This window comes from Astatotilapia calliptera, chromosome 3 (genome assembly GCF_964374335.1).
Source record: "Astatotilapia calliptera chromosome 3, fAstCal68.1, whole genome shotgun sequence".
NCBI classification, from domain to species: domain Eukaryota; kingdom Metazoa; phylum Chordata; class Actinopteri; order Cichliformes; family Cichlidae; genus Astatotilapia; species Astatotilapia calliptera.
In genome coordinates, this window is record NC_137424.1 from 47,785,530 (window position 1) to 47,812,587 (window position 27,058).

At 39.7% G+C, this 27,058-nt stretch overlaps 1 pseudogene across 1 annotated transcript; it reads right to left on the bottom strand.

Moving 5' to 3' along the window:
- Nucleotides 1-21,750: 21,750 nt before the first annotated feature.
- LOC145423276 (ras-related protein Rab-39B pseudogene) lies at nt 21,751-26,589 on the bottom strand (annotated as a pseudogene). Its single transcript, XR_013904360.1, has 3 exons — nt 26,540-26,589; nt 23,211-23,391; nt 21,751-22,298 (listed from the first exon to the last, which is right to left on the bottom strand). The product of XR_013904360.1 is annotated as a ras-related protein Rab-39B pseudogene (transcript).
- Between the last annotated feature and the right edge of the window lie 469 nt (nt 26,590-27,058).

The following is a 27,058-nucleotide window of genomic DNA, read 5'->3' on the forward strand; positions in this document are numbered from 1 at the left end:
TGATCGGCTCATTTCTACTAAACAACAACAAAGAAAGGTAAGTACGCAACAGAGTCATAAGGCAAAGGTTCTTTTTCGAGTCCTGGTAACCACCATAGGGTAGCTGACGGACTGGAGAGGAACTGATGGAGACGGAGCTTGGAAAGAAAAGCGTCTGGACTTCTTTAAGAAGACGTTTCATCTGAGAAGCTTCTTTAGTTCTAGGGTCAAATGGTGGAGAGTCCCAGATTTAAGCTCTGTGGGAGTGTTGATCAGTGGTAATTTGCATATTAATGAACATAAACTGATCTCCCAGCACACTGTGAGTCACCTGGTGATGACAAAACGTTTCTCCCACTGAAAATGTCCAGATGAACAGAATCAACTTTTTGAGAATCTGCTATTTAACATTTCAATTTGTAGGAAAATAGCACAAACTGAAAACATAACGTCTGGCCTCTTTTGATGAACATACATGATAAGTAATAAAAACAGTTTCTCTAAATGAAGTAATAGTTTATATATTTGCAACAACAGATTACTACATGTCTTTCATGTTTTTGTCTTTTCCTTTTTAAGATGCTGAAGTTTGATGTTGATCGACTGAGTGCAAACCTCACATTCTGTGATCAGGACAATGTGAAAATCCCTCTTAAATTCAACTTTGATCGTTTTGAGGATGCTAAAAATGTGGTGAGACATTTGTGGCCCAAATCCACCCCGCTGAAGAGGGAGCCTTCGATCTGGGATTTCACAGGTAATATAATCTGCAATTAAAACTCACATTTCTTCTGCCAGTGTGGGTGGAGTCAGCTTTAGGTGGACATTAGGACAAGTGCAGGTTTTGATAAATGACTGCTGGCTCCATATTTCAGCTCCAGAGATTGCTGCTTGCTTAAAACATAACTTAAATGTAGTGATGAATTATCTGACCCTAACTTTAATAATGACATTTTTTTCACAAAGATGGACCTTTGTACTTGCCACCTGTGATGACTTAGACCTCAGAGGGCAAAAACCCAAGATCATGGGGCAACATTTGCTTTGCTTTCAGACAAACATAAGGATCCAAGCACAGAGCCAGACACAGGAAGACTTCACAGCAGTTATTTGCAGTAGAGAGTTGTCTTGGTGCTCATCAACAGTTTCCTTTCAGTTTGCCAGTCTTACTATAATAGCAACACTGTACTGGAAGGATGCTCTGTCACTCCTCCAGCTGGTCATTACAAGGACCTACAGTAGACGTGACAGAGGTGGTGGACAGAAGAACAAGTGTTATTGGAGGCGAGTAGATTGAATTCGACAGGTTGAATTATAGTTTCATTCACAGGCTTCCTCTTGAAGGTGTCTGCAAACCTATAACCACGAGCTGATCAAAACTTGTAGAGTTGGGGCTCTGAGCATCTGAGCATCTCTTCTGGCTCTTGGAGGAGGCGGACGCATCTCTCCCTCTCCCTCCCTTATCTTTCCTGCTTCGCTTCTATGTCCTCGTCTAGTCTTGTCTAACCCTAACCCTCAGAGAGCCTCTGTGTCTCGGTCTTGTTCTCTAACTCCTAAAGAATTATGGATTTGATCAACTGGTAACGTAATGCAATTGACACTCTCTCCTGGGTTTGGGAGAGCCTGAGTGTCCTGGAGGGACGTTCCCTGCCGGACACACGATGGACGGGTGGCAGAAGTGGCGCATCGTGTGTCTGGTGGGACTGTCTATCGAGGACATCGATATATAACGGGGTTCCTGCTGATCAGAGCTGGCTCGGCCCTGGCTTATTGGTAAAAGAAGAAAGCGGTGACAGGTGTTCAAAACCCCACAAGGCTAGCTGCTATGATCGAAGGGCTGGGACGAGCTGTGAGTACTTAGACTGTTAGAACGCAAGAAAGATCTTGGAGAAGCTCACAGCTATCATCATCTCAATCAATCAATCAATCAATCAATCAATCAATCAATCACCTCTGGTCACCATAAGCATTTTGCACTGCTCCTCGGGCTGAAGGATTCTTAAAATTTCAGAAGCACAAACCTACAACACAGGAACAATTCAAAGTGTTTATTTACAGCAACAGAGCTCAATAACTGCAGTATTTTCAAATAAGATCAAATACTTAGGTGTCTATTTAACTAGTGATACAAGTACTTTATACGAGGCAAACTATGTGAAGTTTAGTAACACAATCCAAAAAGATCTGATTAAATGGGCTCCGCTTGTCAAGGACCTTAGCTCAAGAATAGAGGTAATAAAAATGAATGTGCTTCCCCGGTTATTGTACCTATTCACCTCATTACCAGTCCAAATAACAGATGCACAGTTTGGTAAATGGGATAAATTAGTTAGTAGATTTATTTGGAAAGGGACAAAGCCAAGAATAAGATTTAAAATACTCCAATCAGGAAAAGAAAAAGGAGGACTTGCCCTCCCGAATTTCAAGGAATATTTCTATGCAGCCCAGCTGAGATATACTGTTTACTGGTGTTCATCAGAATATACTTCAAAATGGAAGCATATAGAGTTAAATTATTGTCTATCATGTCATCCACAAGCAAGATTGGGAGAAGAAACTACCCAGCCCACGAACAAAAATCTCATCACTGAATTTACTATTAAACTCTGGTGGACAATAATGAAGAAATATAGAATTACAGAAGATTGTAAATTGCTGATTTGGCCTGCATACTCTCGAAAATTCCAAAGTGGACAATGGGATAGCACATTTTTAAGATGGGTCAATAAAGGAATTACAGCAATGTGTACATTAATAGATGGGACAACATTTAAATCTTTTGAGAATCTACAGAAACAATTCGGATTGGATAAATCAGATTTATTTAGGTACTTTCAATTAAGACACTTTTACAATACAGAAATTAGAAAGAAGCTCTCGAGAGAAAGAAATCGTATAATAGGAACAATAACAGGTGCATATAAAAATCTTCCATCAGGAATTCTGTCGAAATTATATGATGGCCTACAAAATTCGAATAGGAATGAAACATTATATATTAAACAGAAGTGGGAATCGGAACTACAAATTGAGTTGTCAGAGGATGATTGGCGATCCTTATGTCTCACACAGCATAACTCCACTAGCTCTAGACGATGGAGAGAATATGGCTGGAAAAATGTGATTAGGTTTTTTATTACTCCGTATATCAAAAGCAAGCAGTTGAAAACACCCCAACAATGCTGGAGATTATGTGGAGACTGGAACGCCAATCACTCACATGTGTTTTGGAAGTGTAAATATATTAAATCATATTGGGAAAGAATCGCGGCAACAATGACGAAGGTGCTGGGGTATGAAGTACTGTGTGAGGCACGAGTAATGTATTTTGGAATATGGGAAAATGTAAAAAAGGAGGACTGGTATTTGTTTAAGATTATGTTGTTGTCAAGCAAAAAGGTGATAACAAAGAATTGGCTGAAAAGCGATCCTTTAAAACTGGAAGACTGGATGGACGTAATCGAGGACATATATACAATGGAAAAAATGACTTACACTCTGAGACTGAAATCTGACAAACACCGAAAACAGTGGACAAAATGGATAATTTATAAGTCTCAGTCAGCCTTATAGGGCGGGACCTCTCGTGTTTTTTTTTTTTTTTTTTTTTTTTTTTTTTTTTTGTGTGTTTGTTGTTGTGTTATTATTATTATTGTCTTGTCCGTATGTAATACAAAGGAAAAAGTACAAAATAAAGAGTTAAAAAAAAAAAAAAAAAAAAAAATAACTGCAGTATTTTCACCTGAGCAGGTTTCATGGAGGAGCCCACAGGCAGGAGAGTAATGGGAAAGTTTAAGGTCCAAATGCCATCATATCTAAACTGCGATGATCCCACGAGCAGCAGGAAACACACTGTGGAAATCGAAAATAAGGAGACCAGAAGGGTCAGCCTGAGCCTAGAAAGATGACTCTAAGTCTTCTCCTCTCTATTTCAGCTGAACAACCAAACAACGATCCACTGACAAAGGCAGAGGAGGATTCAATGGAGTTTGAAAACTCCCAGCAGTGAAGTGGCAGCCTCAGTCTTCACCCCCCCAGGCTCATCTATGTTCTTTAGTTTAGAATAGAATAGAATAGAATAGAATGTTTTTTTATTGTCACCAGCATCTCCTCCTCAGTGCAAACATGTGGGAAAAGAAAGGTGGGTGAGGTGCAGTTCTGCAGCACTATATACACATGAACAGTAGTCAAAATACCTAATGTACAAATATACAAATCCAGTCAAGAAAAATAAATAAATAGAGTTTTGTATTTACAGTTTGGGTTATTGCACAGTGGTGATGGGTCTTTGGATTGGGAGGGTGTAATGGTGTCGTCAGTGCATGTGTGAGATCAGAGTGGTCATGGCCTTTGGGAAAAAACTGTTCTGGAGTCTGTGTGTCTTTGTGCTGATGCACCTGTAGCGCCTCCCTCAGGGAAGCAGGTTGAACAGGTCAAAACTGTCTTTACTTTCAAAGAAACCAAACACTGAGCTTCACAGAGTCTCACAGTATGAAGATGTGCATGTTTATTTATTTTACTTGTTGTATTTAGAAAGAGGGACGATACATATTAATGAACATTTTAACAAATGTAAATATGCCAGATTATAGCCTTGGGCTAATTTCCACACATTAGTAAAAACATACAGAGACACTATTTACAGATCATGTGACAGTGATCACATTATACTACAACAAACTGACAAGAAGAGGACAATAACGGAAACACATCGATTATATTGCACATGCCCTGACTGTCCTGATATTGCACTGACCAGCTCCTTATTGGGAGCCGTGGGGTTTTTTTTCTTTCTCTCACTCTCTCTCTCTCTCTCTCTCGCACTTTTTTTCCGCTTCACTCCACACGGGAGCCTTGTGCTGTGCGCTGGGAAGAGGGGGGAGGGGCGGTAGTTGCACTCGCAGTAGCACAGGAACAGAGTGGGAGGGAGAGAGAGAGAAAGAGAGTCAGGGATAGTAATCATTCACAACTATTTTCAGTTGCAGATGATAAAGGATTCAGAAAGTTTATTCTTGCAGTTAAAAATATGAAATACAAAAAGAAGATGCACATTCTCTGTCATATGCCCATATGACAGAGAATGTGCATCTTCTTTTTATTTATTACATTTTATGTGGAGTGAATAAATAAAAGTATATTTACGGTGGCCCCTAGAGACGAAGCACGTACAAGCTCCAAAACACGTAAAAACTCCAAAACACATACAAAAGACAAGAGTAGTGCTCCAGGATGCTCGGCGCAGTGTTGAGCTTTTGTTAGCTAGTGGCTACACAAGCCAGGAAGTACCAACGACCAGATTTGGTGTGTGGTAGTAACAGGTAAATGAAGATATTTTTTTTTAATTATTTAAATATATATGAGTGCCTGTGTATAAATACACAAACAATACACATATGCTTTCATGCTTTCAATTGTGTAATTTAAGTGATCTAGGTAGCTCTGTTTTGGAAGTTCAGTTCATGCTACAAAAGTGTTTTGGAGTTTGTACGTGTTTTGTCTCTAGGGGCCACCGTATATATTTATATATAAACATATATAAATAAAACCACTTTTTTTTACATTAGTAATTCCTGTTCTGCATAATTTTATATTGTTGTTAATAATAAATTAATTAAAGCAACAAAACAACCTGAAGAGCCGGTTGGGAGCTGGTTGGGGGTCGAAAGAGCCGGCTCTTTTTAGTGAGCCGAGCCGAAAGAGCCAGTTCTCTAAAAAGAGCCGGAAATCCCATCACTAAAAGTCATACTTCAAGTTACTGCTGCCAAAGGTGGTTTTACTACTGTATCAAAGGGTTTATTTAGTATATCACACAGATTAGGTTTTGTGAAATAAACGATCATACAGTGTAATATGTCGTGTTAATCTTAAGACCTCAATGTTTTTTAATGTCCTGATATATTAATTTTTAGAATTAACAGATGGTGTGTTTTGTTTTTAAGACTGTAGTTTCATAAGTGCACAGATCCACTGAAGGGGTTAAACCAGTTGATCAAACAGTGATTTGTATTGACATCATCGCCATTGATTATATGTAGCTGAGAGAAATCAGTTACCATCCTCATCCTTGTAGTAATAAAAGAAAACATTGTAGAAAGATCTGACTTTTAAGTGTAACTGTTCAAACCCTGTAAAATAAACCCTGTTAAAAAATTCAGATTTGTGTATCATGAGTAGCAATGAATTTCTTGTTGCTTTTCTTTGCTATTGCCCTCCTGCACTGGCTTCACTTTTCACCTCTTTTATGCATCGATATATTGTCTGTGTACAACACATGTTCTGTCCTTGCTTTTGTTGAAATACAAGGTTGAAAACAACAAGGTTGCAACAAAATGACAGTGGAGATAAAAACCTTTCAGCCCCTGTAAGGCTACAGCCGTGGTGACATCAGTGTTTTGTATTCAGTGTGAAAGCAGCCTCAGTGAAACCAAAGCCAAGGATCCTGGCAGAAAACGGTGCAGTGTTTCCTCTTGGATAAGAGACCTAAAGGAGATTGCTTTGCTGTCAGCATGAACCTACTTTCCATCATATGAAAGACATCTCACAAAATCACTTCACAGGTCCTGAGGTGACTTTGTCGGCACCCTTGAATGTTTCTTTTTGTTTCTTGCCGAGCCAAGATTCAGAGCCTTTCAAGTCCGAGGAGGTTTTTCTGTAAAGGGGGAAAGGACCAGTTGACAGAGTATATCTTTCGAGATCAGCAAGTTCATGTGACTTTCTGTGGAGTGTGTGTCGGAGCCGGAAAAGGAAAGTAAATTACTTCACTCACAGGCTGCAGGTCAAACTAGCACTGAAACATTAAAAAACACTTCCAGACCACAAGAGCCTCGTGGACTTCTAGGAAAGAAGAGGCTACTAACATAAAGCCTGTGTTACTGCTTATTTCACACACTAGCGTATGTTTTACTGGAAAATGACTTCTCTTTGGGAGTAATAACTAAAATTGAACGTGCCTTTTTGGTCATTATTACACTTTTTTGTCCTTCTATTGAAAAGAAACAGTTTTAGAGGTAAAGAGCATGGATGCTCTTTTCAGTTGTAAGCCTACAATAACCTTTTGTCCAGCATAAGGTTTTGTCCAGCATAGGAAGTGAGAAAAATTTGTCCACCCAGGAGGGTTTGGTTGTATTTTTGAAGACATATTGATTAAATTGGACAGTGAGGATGATCTTAAAGGGTTTCCCCATAAAGACTGGAAACAGGATGGTCTGAGTTGGTAAGAAGAGGGTGTGTTTTGTCACCAAGTCCTTGCTTCCAAAATTTATTCTGGCTCAACCAACAGACAGCTGGCAGTGGTTTCATCTAGCTTCTCTTTAAACTCTCAGCTTAGGAGAAAATATGCACACCTCCCAAAGTGTTTTAATGCTGTAAGACAGGCGTATCAAAGTCAGGCCAAATTTAATCTTAAGAGGTCCAGACAGCTAAAACTATGTCTAATAACTTTACTGGGAAGAAGTTCAGCTGTACATTAAATATAATAAACCACCTATTTAAAAACTGATTGTGAACAGCATGAAGCTTCTTAAGAAAAATGTGCACAGCTTCAAAAATGCATCACAGTTGTTCCACACGTTAAAGCTATAATGCTGCCGTAGTAAAAGTCAGTGTCACTCTTTTGGCTTAATTGTAGAAAAAGTGCAGGCAGCTCTTATCCAGACTTTGTCCTATAATTACAAAATATAAGATTTATTTTATTTTGCAAAATAACTTGTGCTGTGAATCTACAAAAAACCGTAATAAAATTCAATAGTATATAGTGAAAAAACTGGATGTTTTTTGTTATATAACAGAATAGTGTTTTTTCTTCAATAAGAACTGCAAAACTGAGGAAAATACAGCTAAAAGTCCAAAATGTATGCTCGCTCTCTTTTTTCTTTCTTTTTTTTGGAAATTTTCACATTTTCACAAAGCTTGGGCTCTTTTTGGCTCCCAGGCTATCAGACATTATTCAGTAAAGCCCAGCAACATTTGTATTATGTATAATTGATTTAATTGACATGTTTCATCTTCATGAAGATCATCATGAGAGTATAAGACAAACTGTGCTGGAGCTGTAACCTGCAGACTTTATGCTCTTCTTTATGTGGAAGTAGATGAAAACCTGTACTCTGTCTCTCCAGTCATGCCGGTCTAAAAGCTAGACAGCATCTGCTGACGAAGCTTTTGGCGCCCATGAGGAGGAGCAGCACACACAGGACACTGCACCGACTAAAACCCACGAAAACTTTCTAAACTGTCGACTCAATGAAATCCTCTTGGGAACTTTGAGCATAATACAACACAAACTCTCGTAGAGGATACAAAGGCAGAGCGATACATGTTTTGAAATGACAAGTAGCGGGCGTATCTAGTACACGCAGAGCCTCCACAAAAAAATACATACAAGCAAAGCACAGCGGCCAGTGCCACGCTAATTTTGGCGCAGTGCATGCGTGTCCGATGTGAAAGGGCCTTTACTCTGTAAAGAGTAAAGGTCTTAATGATGATGTAATAACATAAGCGTAGACCCCACATACCAACACAAATCCCTAATGAGGACACACATCTCTAAGATCTTTCTCTTAGTAGAAGAGAAAAGATCTGCGAACTGGAATCAGCTGATCATGGCAAGAGTGCAAGAACCAATATGTGGGAACGATAGAAAGGCAGACTTGGACTACTGGGAACCAGTTTTCTACAAGAGCCGGTTCTCAATTCCAGTCCCTAATGATTCAGCAAGGCAGAGGAAGGAAACACTTCTTAAAGCGGTTGTGAGATGAAACATTTCAAAAACAGGAGGACATCAGGGAGAGAGCGCTCAGGCGTTTTTTATTATTCCTGTAAGGACTTTTCTGAAGATCGATCTTTTCCGTCTGGCGACAGCTTTTCACTCACTTCAATGAGGAATAATGCAGTGTGTATAGCTGTGGAAATGGGTTATTATAATTAGAATAGTTTCTCATAAACTCTCAAAACATGTACATCACTTTTCAAAGCTTTCAGAGGAGTGTTTTGCTTTGACTTGAAATTATTACTCTAATAGGACAACTCAGTGTAAAATCCCCCCTAACGATACATTCATGTAAAAATAAAATGACAGACACAAAACTCTTTGGAAACACTTAAAAAGAAGGCATACAATGTGAGAAAATGAAGACATATACTTATCCTCACTGGCCGACAGAGGACTGTAATGCTCATTCATTTAAAAAACAAAAGAAAAAGAATAATCAGTGCTGTGATCATAGCAGGAATGTATATCTGGTTACAGACAACCAGAGTAAAACATTTAATCAAACCATAAGTTTCCTACATCTACAGCAGCATCCTAGTTACACAGAAGAGACAGAGAGGGGAAAAAAATGGAAATTTTTCAAAATGATATATAGATATCTACATGTACACCAAACAATCCAGGTTCTTTAGATGAGTATTTTAAGGTACATTTAATTGCTAAGAACCCTATAACTGTCTATATGTTCCTTCTCCGTGTTTAAAATGGCTTTAATTACACTCATATACACTCACCAGCCACTTTATTGGGTACACCTTCCTAGTTTTAATTCTTCGTGGCATAGATTCAACAAGGTGCTGGAAACAGTACTCAGAGATTTTGGTTCATATTAACATGACAGCATCACACAGTTGCTGCAGATTTGTCGTCTGCAAATCCATAATGAGAATCTCCCGTTCCACCACATCCCAAAGGAGCTCTGTTGGGCTGAAATCTGGAGACTATGGAGGCCATTTGAGTGCAGTGAACTCATTGTAATGTTCAAGAAACCAGTTTGAGATGAACTGATCTTTGTGACATGGTGTGTTATCCTGTTGGAAGCAGCCATCAGAAGAGATGGTCGTGGTCAGTAACAGTATTCAGGTGGGCCGTGGTGTTCCATCCCCCCTACTACTACTTCCCTCTGTTAATACTATCCATATGTATATAGCGCTGCAGAACTGTGTCCCCCCCCCAGCATGTTTGCACTGAGTAGGAGATGCTCTGTATCTCATTGTGCAACTGTATAGTGACAATAAAGGCATTCTATTCTATTCTATTCTATTCTATGCTCTATTCATATTGAAGGGCCTATAGTTTGCCAAGAAAATATCCCCCACACCATTACACAACGACCAGTCTGAACCGTTAAAACAGGGCAGGGTGGATCCATGCTTTCATGTCATTTATGGCAAATTGGGACCCTACCATACGGATCTCACAAAAGATATAAAGACTCATCAGACCAGGTAGCAGTTTTCGAATTTTCTATCATCTAACTTTGCCTGTGTGAATTGTAACCTCATCTTACTGTTCTTAGTCTACAAAAATGGCAGCCAGTGTGGTCTTCTGCTGCTGTACTCCACACTGATCATTTAGAGATGGTCTTCTGCATACTTTGGTTGTACCGGGTGGTTTACTGTTGATTTCCTGTGAGCTCGAAGCAGTCTGTCCATTTTCCTCTGAGCTCTGACTTCAACAAGGCATTTTCACTCAAGCTCACTGGATATTTTCTCTTTTTCTCATCAATCTCTATAAACTCAGTAGAGCAACAGAAATAATCAGATGGTCTACATGGCAGCAACAACTATGCCATGTTCAAAGTCAAATTAACTTTCTCTCCCATTCTCATAGTGCACACTAAAGGCAGTCTAACATGTAACTCCAACCCTATGTTGGGATCAGATATCTTTATTTTATTAACACACTCAGTTTATACTTTAGCAGGTTGTCTTGACCATGTCTACACACCTAAAATGCATTGCATTTTTGCAACACAATTGGCTGGTTAAATATTTTCATTAACGGGTATCTGAACAAGTGTACCTAACAAAGTGACTGGTGTGGGTATGTAGGTCAGGGTAAGCAGAGTATTATATTTAGTCCAGTGCTGATTTCTGCAGAACATGTCATATAAATGGCAAAAAGGTTACCTGCTGATTTTCTCTACTCACTGTTTTGTTTGTTGTCTGGTATTTTTTTTTTTAAACTGTAATAGTGTAAAATAATAATATTAATTTAAGAGTAAAATTACTTTAAAAGCAATTGGGTTTTTTTGCAGAATATGTTCAGTCAAAGGACCGATGAGGCTAGCAGCTGTTAGCTTAGCTTAGCAGTCAAAATAGGGTGAAAGCTAGTCTCTGTGCAAAACGTTAACATCTTATTTCTCGCTTAAGTTGTACAAAAATGTGCACAAATAAAAATTTGTTATTATAGTTAGGTCAGTATTTCCATTCATGGCAAAGTAGCTGTACCTCTGGTCTTAATGATGATGTAATTATTTATTATTTAAGCCTTTTAAAGAAATTTACTAAAGGTATCCCTTAAAAATAAATATAACATAAAGCAGACAGCTGTGATTTAATCATTCAAGTAACCCACAAATACTGAATTTTGCATCAAGATTAAAATTATAGTAAAATTGGGCTAAATGTGGCTAAAATATCACGTTCTTAAACCTCTAGGTCACACATAAACATATTTTAACAACATTTGAATGATTATATATCCACATTCAAATTCAGACTGTTTGAAATATAGTCATTTGAGATCTCAAATGTTCACCTTTGTTTTAAATCTACCCTCATGGCCATCTTATAAATAGTATAACTCAAGTAATCATGGCAGTGACATCCACTTGAAGCTTTGTGTTAAATTAAAAACAAAAGTTAGATATGATACACTTACCCACACACATTAAAAAAATTGTATACTACTTGCTCAGAAAAAAAAAATAGTATCCCCTGTATTAGAAGCTTCAGTTCTCTCTGTCTCGTCTTGCATTGTGGGTAATGTGGTTCTTTTGTGGAGTCCATTTCCCTTCAATGCATCTCTTTCCAATGTATCTGTTTCTTTTGCCTAGGTCGCTTGTTTTCCTTCTTCAAATGCCCCAAATGGTACCACATTTAAGACGAACTTGGTTACTAAGGTGCTGTTTGGCTCTGTTGTGATATTTTGATACCACGGTTAGCATTTACAGGATATTGTTTTATACAGGAAAAGAGTTACTCAATAAGGCCCATCTACTAGTTGTTTTTCTCTTTCTCTCTGACCCAAGAATTAATGTGTAAGACTCACAGGCTGGTACCCCAAGGTCGAAAAAACCACAGAGACGAGACCACTTCCTTACTCCCATCCTCCCTTTTTCTTTATCTCTTAGAAAAAGGCTCGTTAAAGGCCAGGTGGTTTGTTTCAGAATTCACTAATGAAAGAACTCTGTATTCTATGTCTAGGAGTGTATTTTGCTGGGATGATCATAAATTGTAGCTGAACTGATAAACTACACACAGGATACTTCTTTGCTCACAAGGCAGGAAGACGTTTCCTTATTTGGTCTGTACCGGTTTGAACTGAGAACTTGCTGACACACGAACCTTTTTTTCCTCTATATAAGCTGTTATGTACTAAATAAACCTTTGAGTCGATTTGGGAAGACAACCTGAAGCAGTCTGTGTTTCCTTGTTCTCCCAAGCTGCTCCCGACGTCGTAACTAACCCAGCTGAATGGCATACCTGAGTGTTACTTTAAATAATTAGGAATCTTAGAAGGAAAGGACAGAACTCTGCTTATCGCTCGTGCCTTGGAGGGAAAACCGGGATGGACATTTTTTTCCTTCAATTTGGTGTCAGAAGTGGGATTGACTGACAGAAGGTAAATATGCGTCTTTCATATTTATATAAAGACCGTATTATACCTCTCTCAGTGATCGATCCATAAAAAAAACGGGATATGCTGACGAAGTTTCACTTAGTGATCCAGAGAGATACACTGACGACTTCCTCAGTCCCCGAATAAAGTAAATTAACCCTTGTGTGGTGTTGGTGGACCCGCTAGAGTTGTGGCTTTCCAAATTAACACTATCAAACAATTTTATGTTAAATTACTATGAATTAATGTGCTTCTCGTTTTTCCTTTATATAAAATGTTATAAATAAATCAGTTATAATCAAGTGGAAAGACACAACACATTTATACGTAAAAAAAAATAATAATAATAATTAATTGTTTAATTTTTCTTTTGAAAAAAAAAAACAAAAACAAAAAAAACACGGGTCTCAAGGGTTAAAAGCAGTAAATTAAAAGCAGAAAGACACAGGGAGTTGCCTGTTGTTTTGCGAGAAGTTGCTCGTTAAGTGAGAGTTGCTCACACAAACAAAAATTGCTAGCAATAAATTTAAAGTGACCTCAGCTGTGCCGCAGCGAAAATACTAACCTAAATCCTCCTAGCGTGTAAACCCCTCTGGAAATCACTGAACATGGGTCAGAATAATTCAAAGACCACAGACAGGTCCGATAAAAAATCTAAAGTACCTGTAAAACCAAAAATTAATAAAATACAAAATAAAGTCTCAAATAACGGCTCAGTACAACTCCCATTTCCGGTTACGTGTAACCTACGTCCGCGAATCGGTGAAGACGTCCATGATCACGTATCCAGAACATGCGGGAGTGCTTATGTGACTGACTTTGTTTACAACTTACGGACTGTAAGTTCAATGGATTCTAATTTCTTTTCGGAGCCCTATCCCGAACGATTATCGCCAGAAAACAGGTCAGTAGAAATGTTGAATATCATTTGTGATAAGAAAAGTAGTCTGCTTAAAAAGTCCTGTAGAAAATACATGATAGAATGCCGCGACGTGATACATCAAATGTTACCACTATGGAAAAAGGGACCGGAACCAGGTGTAGATGCTTTAACATCAAATAAAACTAGTGCAGGCTCTGGCATAGAAAATAAATCTACCGCAGGAAAAGCTAGTCTTGCATGTTCAGCCGTTCAGCCTACAGCCCCACGCCCTTACGATGAGACCGAATTAATAGTCGCTGTAGCAGCTGCACGCAAACAATGTCAGCATTCTGATCCAACCAGCTCAAAAGAAAGCGACGAAAAATCTGAATCACATGCAACGGATCTTAGCCATCTCTTTAAACAGGATCAGGAAAAACAATATATACGCCGCAAGGAAGAATTAGCAGAACATAGAAAAAGAGAAAAACTTTTGAAAGAAGAATGTGAGGAACTTATGAGAAAAAATTCAGATGACTATGAAGAAAAACTTTTGCATCAGGCAGTGTCCACAATAGACACCCACATGAAACGCCACGATATCGTAGCTAGAGGTTTAGAGGTAGCTAAAGAAATACCTGTTACCCGAACTTTAATAAAGACTTATCTAAAAGGAAAAAAGGGAAAAACAAAGCCGGAATGACAAAGGTCCTCATGCCAACACTCGCGGTAGTAAACAAACAGAACCAAAATCTAGTGACGTCAATGACACTTACCCCTTTATGATAATAGGAGATCAGTGTTGTATTCAGCCCCCTAAAATCTCAGAATTAGTGACAACTATTAAAGAGCTTCCCGATCCTCTTAAAAATCCTACAGCCTTTGTCTCTGCACTACAGAGAAGTACCAGATATCACCATTTGGGTGGTCCGGATTACAGGTACATATTGTGTCAATGCATTCCTGGAGTAACCGAGTCACAACTCATAAGAGAGATAGGTGAATTAGATCCAAAGCATGATAAAGCATCCACAACTGCAGAGTTTTTGTGGGTAAATAATGACAAAATCACCGATTTCTTTAAGAATCTAAAGAAATCCCTGCTAACAATGTCCAGAGACAAAATTGACTTAAATGCAGTAACTATGTGTAAACAGAAGCCTGATGAATCTATCCTAGTATTCATAAAACGCTTTATGCACTGTTGGACTAATGAGGCATGCATGCCAGAGGATGGTAATGATCAGATTTTCATCACCACCTTTTTTGAACAATATCCACCCTGAATGCTCTCAGTTGCTAAAAGTGACAGCTACTGATAATCTCTACGAATTGAGTAAAGATGCTTTCTTAAAGCTTGTACAACTGAAGGCCAGTGCAGATACTACCACGAAAGCTAAAAGTGTTAAGATAAAGTTGAATTTTGATGTAGAAGGCTCAGAGGAAAGTGAGAAACTAATGTATGCAGGATTACCCGCTCCAGCACAGCAAGGAAGTTTCAGAGGACGGAAGGATAAAAGTAGAGATGTGTGTTTTTGCTGTGGAATGGTAGGACACTGGTCCAGAGAATGTCGCTTTGCAGCCACCAACAGGGCACACACGCCTCGACCACAGAACGCAGTACAAGTTCCTGCCACTAGGCGTCAGCGGAGCTCTTCCAGACAAGGTAACTGGCAACAAAGGGAAGCATGCAATAATGGCCCCACAGGTGCAAATTTAGCTCAGTTTTCCAGCAGCCGCAGACACCCAAAGCAAAAATGAATTTGTGTATTTAATTTAACACAAAGGGTGAAATGTTTGCTGACACTGATAACAGCTTATGTTTTCTCTGCCCTATGTACCGACATGATGGAGAAGGAACATCCTCTGTGTCAGCTGGACCCTCAGCAGAGAATGAACTCAACATCCTCTTTGTCCGGTACTCTATGTCACACACTGTGCCAAAAAAAACGTGTACAGACGCCACTACCAGGTAATCCCATGACTGGGAGCCACACTTTTGTTTCTCTAAGGTCAAACAGTGATTTTGTCACATAACTCAGACATAGGTTACGAAATATGTCGACACATAGATGTAACCTACCTTATATTGACTTTATACCTTAAATACAACAAGCCAGTATATGTCAAGCAATGTCCCATTTCTGCCGAAAAAGCCGCAGCCCTAGATGTCATGATAGGAGATTTATTGACTACAGGAGTAATAAAGCCCACACTCCTGTCAATCCTGTGCCAAAGCCTAACAAACCTGGCGTATGGCGTTTCATACAAGACTTAAGGCAAATTAATGCAGTCAACATTCCTCTGCCACCTCTCGTTTCAGATGTTCACAGCATATTGACATGCATTGCATACACATTTTACCGTGGTGGATTTATGCTCCGCTCCTTTTTCTCAGTACCTGTGCATGAAGACACACAGCCGTTATTTGCATTCACACATAGAAATAAGCAGTACACTTGGACTCGTTTGCCCCAAGGCATGATAGACAGCTCTGCTGCTTTCTCAATGGTGCTTCACTCCTCCAGGGCTGCACCCTGATCCACATGTGGATGACCTCCTCCTCTGTGCTGAAAGTGAAAAACTATGTCAAACTGCTACACACATGCTTCTCCAGCACCTCCAACAGACTGGCCACAAAGCATCGGCAAAGAAAATGCAGTACTGTCAGACTTCTGTTCAATATTTGGGATTCACACTGTCTCACGGAAAACGTTCCATGACTGCAGACAGGGTCAAAGCTGTGACCTCCGTCCCTCGTCCCACTACACAGAAGGAAATGTCGTCCTTCTTAGGCATGGTGAACTATTGCAGACAGTGGATACCAGACTGTTCTTTTCATGACCACATTCTGCGTGACTGTTGTAAAAAAGAGAAGCCTCCTCGAATACTGTGATCCACAGAAATGACTGCCTCTTTCAATGCATTAAAGGGAGTGCTGATCTCCGCCACTCAAAGGTGCTGTCCGTGGTTGTTCAGGAATGCCGGCCTGCCTGAGGGCAGTAGCAGCTTGCTCTATCATGATAAGGGACTGCGAGAAGCTCACACTCTCACATGACACTATTCTACACACCAATCACCAGGTCATGACCATTCTAGCAAACATAACTACACAACATATGCAAATCTCACTATAAAAGCGAGCAGCACACCTGATTTGCCAGCACATTTATTGATCCTATGCTGTGTTCTTCTGACCGACAGGATGGCTCAGACAGGCTTGATGATCATGACTGCATGACACGTATACAGGAATCCACAGCACCACGTCCAGATTTAGAGCAAACACCTATCCCAGACTCAGCCACGGTTTATGTGGACGGGTCCTGTTCAAGGCCGAGTGACAACTCATTTCTTTGTGGCTATTCAGTGGTAACAGTGCCTGACATCATACTAGAGGCTCACTCATTACCATTTCACTCAGCACAAAAAGCAGAGCTCATGGCTTTAATACGCGCCTGTGAGCTACATTTGGATAAGCATGTGACAATTTACGCAGACAGCCGCTATGCATTTGGCGTTGTGCATGACTTTGGCACATTGTGGAGACAGAGAGGATTTAGATCTGCTGATGGAAAATAAATTGCTAAATTCTGATTTTGTTCAAAGACTTTTTCAGGCTATACAGCTACCATCGGCCGTTGCAGTTGTAAAAACGAAAGGACACAGTACAGCTGACACAGACGAAGCAACAGGTAATGTCTTAGTAGACGTGACAGCCAAGGCTGCAGCTGCATCACAGCTCCCACCTCCACAGGAAGTATTATCTGTGCCCCTACAGCTGCCACTTGTTACACTCCCAGACTATTTAGACACAAATGTTGATTTAAAATTCATACAAGAGCAAGCCTCTGCATGTGATTACACCTATTGGGAGAATAATGACTGTACCTTAGATGACAGAGATGGCTTATACAAAACCTTGAGGGTTTGATTGCCCTCCCATCTTCCCTGCTGCCAGTCCTTGCCCGACATTTTCACTGTGTGAGTCATGTCGGACAAAGAGGGGTAATAGGGGCAATAAAATCAAGATTTGTAATTGAAAAAAAAACAAACATCACATGCAGTAAAAAGCATATTAGCAACCTGTCTAACATGTGCGCGAACTAATGTAGGAAAATCAAAAGCGAAACATCAGCATTTACCACAACCAGATTTTCCATTTCATACATTACAAATTGATTTCACACACATGCCAGCACAAGGAAGCATCAAGTACTTACTGGTAATAGTGGATCAATTTAGTAAATGAGTAGAAGCTTATCCAACCTCAAGAGAAACTGCAGAAGTAGTCTGTCAAAAGTTGAGCAATGAAATAATACCCAGATTCGGAATACCTCACCAAATTAACAGTGATAGAGGATCTTCATTCACATGAGAAGTAATTAAAAAGTGTGCTAAAACTTTAATGACCTGGGTCAAATTATTTACTCAAGTCCTGTGTGAGATTAGAAGGACTCAATCTGCAGTAACCAAATTATCTCCATTTGAAATAAGACCATTTCCAACACCATGGTCAGCTTCCAGAGGGGCACCGCTGTCAGAAGGTGATGTAGATATTGCATTGTCCGACTATGTCTACAATTTGGTAGAAACACTGAATAATAACTATCAGAAAGTTTGTCTCTCTCAGCCTTTCCCCTCCACAGTTCCACCAGTGGAGACAAGGAGATGCGTGTTGGAGAAGTCACTAAAACCAAGGACACTCTGGGAGGCCGCGCGTGTTCCAGCCCCAGACTGTACTGGCAGTGACGAAGAACCAGCATCCTCACAGACGGACAACCTCAGTGGATTCATGCCAGCAGGGTTAAGACCAGCCCAATCGGACCATCTCAGGCGTCGGATCAAGCAGATGACATCTCCGGCGAGCCAGCGCCAGGATCCAATGTACATACACACACAATCACTGATTAACACACAACGCCTGAAAGAACAACAACAAGGTACTCAAACATCCAGCAGGAACAGAAAGCCAAAAGTACCACATGATGTCTAACCTGATAAAGCCAGACTCATTTCATCCTGATAATGGAGAAAATGAAATGCCCATTGTCATCATACGACGCTTATTCAATGTCTCTCGAACCTGGGACCAGGCCAGGAGACGACTGAAGAACTGTTTTTCTTATATATTGTCTTATATATTTAGGTTATTTATCATATCTATCGCATTAACCTTAGGATTTCTCTTTGCTATTTTGTATTGTAAACTGCAACCATGTTCATATTTCTGCAGGTCATATTTTGCTGACTATACCTCATGCTCTATTTTGCAAGACACCTACTTAATGCACTCCTCACGTTCCCTAAAATCAGTAAATAGCAACATAGACGCCACTAATAAACGATTTTATGCACCCTCTAGAGCAGGAGCTAACTCCTGGTACGAAAATGCCAGAACAGCCGCTCGTGATTTAGGAAACAGTAACTGTTATGTCTGTTCAAAGGCTAATCCAGAACAGGTAATAGTAGGATACCCCATATCCGGTTTCCCCCTCACTGAGGGACTAGAGAAAATCGGCGGAGATAATGCTCTCCTTAAAGACACTTTACAGTTGATTCTGAGCCCTCTCGACTGCCTACTTAGGCACACACACACACCAACTAACCCTGAGACTCCATTAGGCGAATTATTGAAGTTATCTAATGACACCGCAGGGACCTGCGCCCCAATGAAACGCCCCAAGAATAGGTTAAAGCCCTCACTGCCCTTAGGACAGATCCCTCTCCATTTTAATACTAGTATGATATGTCTGCGCAGACTAAAGTTAACTGGCCCAGACACACACATAGATTATACAAAGGATAACTACACATTCTTCTCTGACTCCCCAGGTGCACGCTGTAATGAGACATGGCTAGCTGTCTCTGTGGCTGAAGTTGTATCATATCTGGAGGAACACACACACAGTTCAAGTTCGAGCGGAGTATCGATCATTGTTCCCCCAGAGGGTGTCTTAAATGATACTGACTGCGGGGAGTTAGTTAAATCACACATGGTCACGCGCCTAACTAGAGCAATCCCACATGCTTATTGGATGTGCAATAATACCCTTAGATTAGCTTTACCTGTTAATTGGACCGGTACCTGTGGTCTAGTAACCGTTGATGTATGCTGTACTTTCATTCCCAATAACACCGCTCCTAACGGTTCATTCACACAAGCTATGAATAGACTTGAAGCATTGAAGATAGAACTAATTGCCAATGCAGGTCACGGTCAGTGGCTAGACAAGTGGCTACAGGACACGTTTGGAAAATGGAAGGAACTAATTGTAGCCTTTGTAACCGTTGCAGCATGTATTATTTGTTTTTGATGATTATTGTCTGTTGTGTGATACCATGTATACGCTCTCAGAATTTTTGATATTAAGCTTGCTCGAAGGACCAGTTACAGTTATGATTTGTCTTTATATTATGTTATTACATTCTGTCTTTATACTATGTTATCATTTCATGATAAAAGGAGAGAACTGTTGTGATATTTTGATACCACGGTTAGCATTTACAGGATATTGTTTTATACAGGAAAAGAGTTACTCAATAAGGCCCATCTACTAGTTGTTTTTCTCTTTCTCTCTGACCCAAGAATTAATGTGTAAGACTCACAGGCTGGTACCCCAAGGTCGAAAAAACCACAGAGACGAGACCACTTCCTTACTCCCATCCTCCCTTTTTCTTTATCTCTTAGAAAAAGGCTCGTTAAAGGCCAGGTGGTTTGTTTCAGAATTCACTAATGAAAGAACTCTGTATTCTATGTCTAGGAGTGTATTTTGCTGGGATGATCATAAATTGTAGCTGAACTGATAAACTACACACAGGATACTTCTTTGCTCACAAGGCAGGAAGACGTTTCCTTATTTGGTCTGTACCGGTTTGAACTGAGAACTTGCTGACACACGAACCTTTTTTTCCTCTATATAAGCTGTTATGTACTAAATAAACCTTTGAGTCGATTTGGGAAGACAACCTGAAGCAGTCTGTGTTTCCTTGTTCTCCCAAGCTGCTCCCGACGTCGTAACTAACCCAGCTGAATGGCATACCTGAGTGTTACTTTAAATAATTAGGAATCTTAGAAGGAAAGGACAGAACTCTGCTTATCGCTCGTGCCTTGGAGGGAAAACCGGGATGGACATTTTTTTCCTTCAGGCTCCATTTTGCTCCTGTTAATCCACCTTAAAAAGTGTCTCATTGAAAGATAAACCAGCACAAAATTTTTACAAGAATCCACCTGGGTTACACAGCTGTACACGTTGACTTTTCTTGCTTGAGGAGTCCATTAGAAACTGGATGTGCAGTATGGTGTTTAGCAAAATGATAGTGGATGTAACCATGTAGTCAATGTCACTGAGCTTACAGGAGGCCTAAACTGCTTCAAAGTCAAATAAAATAGCAACAAAATCACGTTTTATATATTTAGGACCTCCAGGACGTCTCCATTGAGCTTTGATGGTTGAAAGTGGAGATAGAGTAATGTGCAGAAATCTTGAGTAGCCTCTCATTTCTCTATGTTTTGCTTTCATGGAGCCAGATTTTCTTGTCATTTTTTTATGTGGTCTCGAGCAATAGTTGTCCAGCCTTTCTGAAGGTCTTTCAGGGGTGGGGGGTTGTTGTTAAGCCACTGAACTATTGACCATTGAATCCAAATTTCACATTTTTGGTTCAAATTCTCACATGTGCAAAGGACATCAGTAGAGAAGTACAACAGTGAGTGCCAAGAGCCATCTGTAAAACATGATGGAGGCTCTGCCATGGTTTGGGGCTGCAGTTCAGCCAGTGGTGTTGGAGATTTTGTCAAAATAAATGCTATGATCCACCACTCAATATCATCTGGAAAGCATCTGCATTTTCAGCATGACAATGATCCCAAAAGCACTTCCTATGCAGTACAAATATACCCGGATAGAAAAGCACACAGTGGAGCAATATCAGCCATGGACTGGCCTTCCCAGTGCACGGATCTTAACATAACTGAAGCAGAGTGGGATAGTCTTGGGATTGTGTATTTGCACATTTTAGGACATTACTGCAACTATTTCCTATTTTCCAAACACAATATTTAAAACATTAGGCTGACTCAAGATTTTGGCACAGTACTGTAGATGCTAATCAAATAATCAATGAGGTTGAATCTAAGTACACTACACTGAAAATGCTGAAAAAGATGTTGGACACTAACGTAGGAGTGATAGCTTTCAGTGCGATCGTGTAATTGCATATTGAGAGGAGAAGGCTAGGGAGCAGAGAGGTGACCGAAGACTTAAACGGAGGAAGAAACATGAAATGGATCATCTTTCTAAGGCTTTTGCAAGGGAGGTTTATTCAGGAAAGAAGCCCAAAACAAAAGAAAAGGGAGCCCTCAAATGAGCATCTTTAATGGGCGCAACCATTTTTAGTCTTACACCCACATTCAAGGTGTTCTTCTCCATGATCTACCAGCCTTTTTGTTAAAATATGCCAAACATCCCTTTCTGTGTCTTTTCTAAGAAAGAACAACGAGGGTTACCACCAGTTTTCAGTCAGAGGGCTGACACCTCAGTCCGTCAGCTACCCCTCTCTGATCCACTTCACTCCCCTATCTTCAGTCTTCCCAGATCAACAGAGACAGCGGCGGTCACTCTTGGTCACTTCCTCGGATGAGTGAACCACATTGGGCACAAACCCACTCTTCACACCCTCCCAGCCCTCCTGGATGGTGATGTCACCAGACCGAACCAGGGCGAAGATGTCTCTGGTCAGCTCAGTGAAGGCGTGTTCCACATTGATGGCGTCACGGGCTGACGTCTCAACATAGCGCATCCCATACGCCCCAGCCAGTTTCTCTGCTTCTTGGCGGGTCACCTACAAGATCAAATGAGTTAAGTGAGTTAATGACGCTATCTCCTGTAGTGGCTGTAAAACACATTTGAGTGCCACGACAGCAATTCAACAACAAATGGTCTTATCAGGAAGTGCAAGGACTAAGAAGACAAGCTGTAGGTTTTTATTGGATTGGACTGCCATTCGCACACAAAGTCAAATTTGAGTGACTACTTCAGCTGCATATTTCCACATCAAGACATTATTATGCATCATATTGTGACATGCCCTAAGCTAACCCAGCACAACTAAAAATCCCAAACCAATAAGAGGCTAAAACACTCCTTGAACTTGAGCGCACTGATATTGCATATTGCACAGAACAGTTTAAATTTCTTATTTTACATGTATCATCTATTTCATTCCAAAGGTCACAGAGTCTCCAGTTACTCTGAAGTGTGTTATTCTGCTGATAGGCCTGATTCCACACTCACAGATAATGACTGTTCAGTCCTGTTACAAAATAAAGCTGAAGCTTTATTGACCAATTTATGATGGCAACTGAAAAGCTGGTAAACGAGCCCTCTAACACAAAGTTATGAAAGTGGGCAGATCAAGATAGGGGTAAGCGGCTAATACGGGAAATGTTGCATAATTTCCTCGTTCATTTCATTTTATTCCTGCTCTCACGATGGTGGGATATTAATGTAGATGTGGTGTTATGCTGTCTAATTTTCAGAGGGGATATATTTTTATTTCTGTCTGCCTACTGACCCAAGACAATAAACTGTGCCTCTGAACAAAATAAGTGCAAACAAAAACAAATAAATAAATGTGAACAAAAAAGTTATTTTTAAAACTGTGACTTTGTTGTATTGCATAGTGCGTAACCTTTCACAACAGGGGAAAGTGCTTGTTTTGATCCAGTTTTAATCTACTTTACAGTGTACACACCTGCCGCTGTGCCTCCAGATCACACTTGTGGCCCACCAATAGAAATACGATGCTATGTGGCTGGACATGACTACGAGCCTCCTCCAGCCAGTCATGGACATTCTGGAAAGATCGGCGATTGGTGATGTCAAAGAGGAGAAGCCCACCCACAGAGTTACGGTAGTAAGCCCTGGTAATAGACCTGGAAAGGACATAAAATAGAGGGAAGCATTTAACATTAATACTACATGCAGTTGTTTCACCAACTATAATAAACGCACAAGAATTTGATTATATGAAGTTAAACAGATAAAGCAGTGGCCAGTGGATATACTTTCTGTTTGCAAAGAACATGTATGAAGTTCACAAAGAAAATAAATTGAGTTCTGTTGGTCAAGCAAAGCAAGTTCTGCTTGTCCAGCGAAATTTACAAATAAATAAAAATGTAAAAATCTATTTTTATCTCCGTATTTTCTCGTAAGTCTTGTATTCAACTGTATCCAATCTTAAAATCACTGCGATCTTGTGGTCGAAGCTGGTAATCATCTCTGGAAGCAGGATTAACTCTGCTTGCAGTCAAGCTATTGTAGTCAGTAGCAGCTTACAGTTGCTTGTTTGCAGATGCATATTGTGGATAAACCTCTGGTCTTCGACAGGAAAGTGACAGGAGTTCTTAGAGCAGTTACAATCTGCTTTACGTGGAAACAGAGCTAGCATTAGCATGCAAACAAGCCATTTATAATGTATCACTTTAACAGATAAGTTTTCTCTTGCTAACCATTTTGATCACATGTGTGATGCAGATGAGTTAAGAGTAAAATGAGAAATAGTCTTAATAACTACATTTATTACATTCACAAAGCCTTGATGATGGAGAGGAGACATCAAATCTGGTTTCATAAAACAGGCGAGTAGAACCGATGCAGGTTCAGCACTTTCAGAATAACATTCAAAAGAAATCTTCTGGTTGATCTAATTTACAAAGTATAACCAGCTGTTTTGTAATACATCGCCTTCATTTTGTATTCATTGTTAAATGCCTCTGTAAATATTGATAATTACATTTGTCACAGAATGTTTCAGCCTTTTAATTCAGCTGTTATTTTTTAATGTTATACATGTATTCAAAGTATCTTTTAAATATAGATAAAGGTATATTTTTGAGCCCATTAAAAGCTATTTATTTAGAGATATATGGTCCTTACAAGCTAGACAAACTATCAAATTGTAACTATCATATGATTTGACAGACTGTAGATTCAGTTTTGTATATAGTGAAGTGTTTTCAAATGTTGTTTGAAAATAAAAACCAAGACAAATGCATTTAACTTTCTTAGTGCAAAAAATATATGTAATTTTTTAATAGACTGTGAGTCAGGATCGTTGTTGTGTACAGAAATCACTTCAACACCAGTTGTGACCGAGGGTGTAACATCACTGTTTCAGCAAATTGTTTTAAACGCTGATTGTAATTTTAACAAATGAGGCTAAATTTAGAAACTGTAGCAAGTTAGTTATTTAAGCACCTTTTAGCTCCGTGGATTTATTAAACACTAAATTACATTTTAATGTTTTCAGCAGATTTATTTTAAAACAGCTTTGTAGGTACAGAAGACTGCTGTATCCTGGCTCGCCTGTTAGCTAACATGGTTGCCTGTAGTTTTGCTCAAAGGTACCAATTTGTTTGCAAACGCTCGCCATTTACTCCCCAAGCTGTAGTGAAACTTAGAAATTCATCATTCAAATAAAAGTTTTTCCTTCAAATTTACTGCAGCACACTTTTCACAGTTTCCCCTGCATGGTGAGTAGAGTCTTCCATGCAAACTACAGGTAACCACAGCAATCAGGTGGTGACCAAAGCAGCTGCAAGGAGGATTTCGGTGCAGCACTACATACCAATTTTGCACTACTGTACCTGCAAAACAACCTCCAACAACTACTCACAGCCGGTCGGGGAATCTCTGGGTCTCTGTAAGTAACTAAAGGATTAATATATTCTTAAACTATTTTTATTAAAAAGTTTCAACAGAAAAAAACTAAGAACAGACAGGACATATTGGATAACTCATCTTGGGTAACACTGTCCTTAGTTTGGATTGTATAAACATTTGTAGTGAACTGCTAAAAATCCAGAACTACTGTGTGAAATACATTAATTACAAATTATTCCTGCAGCGATTTTTCGTCTACCTCAAAAAACATTAAAAGTCTTTGATGCAGCAGTTAAGCTGGTTAGCCAGACACGCAGCTTGTAGATCACAAACACCCTGCACTTTATACATTTTTCTCTTGATTTTAAAAATAAACATACCCATTATATGTTCAGGATGAATAGAAAAATAAGCCATATTAGTAATAAAACAGATAAATCTAAAGAAAGGAGGTGTGAACGCAGAGGAAGATGGAGGTGTCATTAGGGTATCATTTTAATACCAAGTGGAAACTGGATTTGTGGTTTATATAACTGTAACTCCTCTACGCAATCTGACAGGGAGGAAAAGTGCTGCTAGATTTTGACGAGATGCGACAACCTGCATGCACGCAGGGACACATCGACTGCCTCATGACGTCTCTCTCTCTTCCTCACAGACTGCATGCGAATATAAATATAACTGGAAGGACAATTAGAGGCTTAAGCTGGAGACGGAAAGAGAGACGTGTCTTGAAAGAGGAAGAAGGGAGGAGTTGCTGACAGAGAGGAGACAGTAAGAGAGGAGGAGTGGATAGCAGAAAAACCTGAGCCGGAGAGTGATTCATTTGATCGGACACACACATAGTTTATATGTATTTTTAGAAGCAAGAACCACGCAGATGAAACAACAATGACTAAGAGATCTGCATCGCTGGTGGAGAAGAAGTGAACAGAGGACTGTGTGGTGGATTAAAACAAGCAAGGACTGCTGCGTCACAAGTTCCCAAAATAGTGGCTTTTAAATATTTTCCTAAAACAGCTACTTTAGTCAACCATAGTGTAATAACTGAAGGATTATCTGGGTGCCGTCTGTGCCACTGCAGCTCCAGCACATACAATAATCAGACAAACATGTGACAAATGAATAAATTTATGATTAAATTCTTGTTTGCTGCATGTAGATAAATTATTAGGCTGATAATGTCCTCTATTTCTGTTATTACCAACAATTATAGGGGAAAAACAAAGGAAACAGTTCATCTGTCCATCTCCTCTGTTCATAGTTTTCAGCCTCAAGCCTCTTTGTACCTACTGAATTTATAAATGTTGGCAGATACACAGTGCTATAAAAGGCTAAAGAAATCACTAAACGTTATTAGAAAATGTGAGTGGAAGAGGAGTAAATTCCAGCAGAAGCGCTATGGTGGACTGGACTTACAGATCGGACTTGGATTTGGCTTTATTTCTGCTCATCATCATCTTTGCCATGTTGGATTATAATTCTGTGAAGGATTTGGACTTTAATCATTTTCCAAGTGGATTGCAGATTCTCAAGACTTTCAAGGTTTCCTCTGTGAAGATGTGGGACTTATCAAGGAATCCTGCATTCCTGATTATTACCATTAACAGAGCACTAAGCACATCTTCAGTGCTGGAAGTGTCCATCTCACCACCAACCTCTCTTCCGCCAAAGATAGGAACAACATGAACATTAGCTTAGAGTGAGTTACTTCAATAAGTAGAATTCATGTGATTTGATTATTCTCTTTTTTGTGTGTGCTTTTCCTTTGCCAAGACTCAAAGGAAATTCCTGATAAATTTGACCTGCAAGGCTACTTGAGTTTTTTCATACCAGGGCAAGCAGGGAAGACACCTGCTTGTTCAAGGCAGTCAGGCTGGACGAGTCCCTTCATCCACATCAGCTGAAGAACCCTGCATTATCTACTGGGAAAGACTC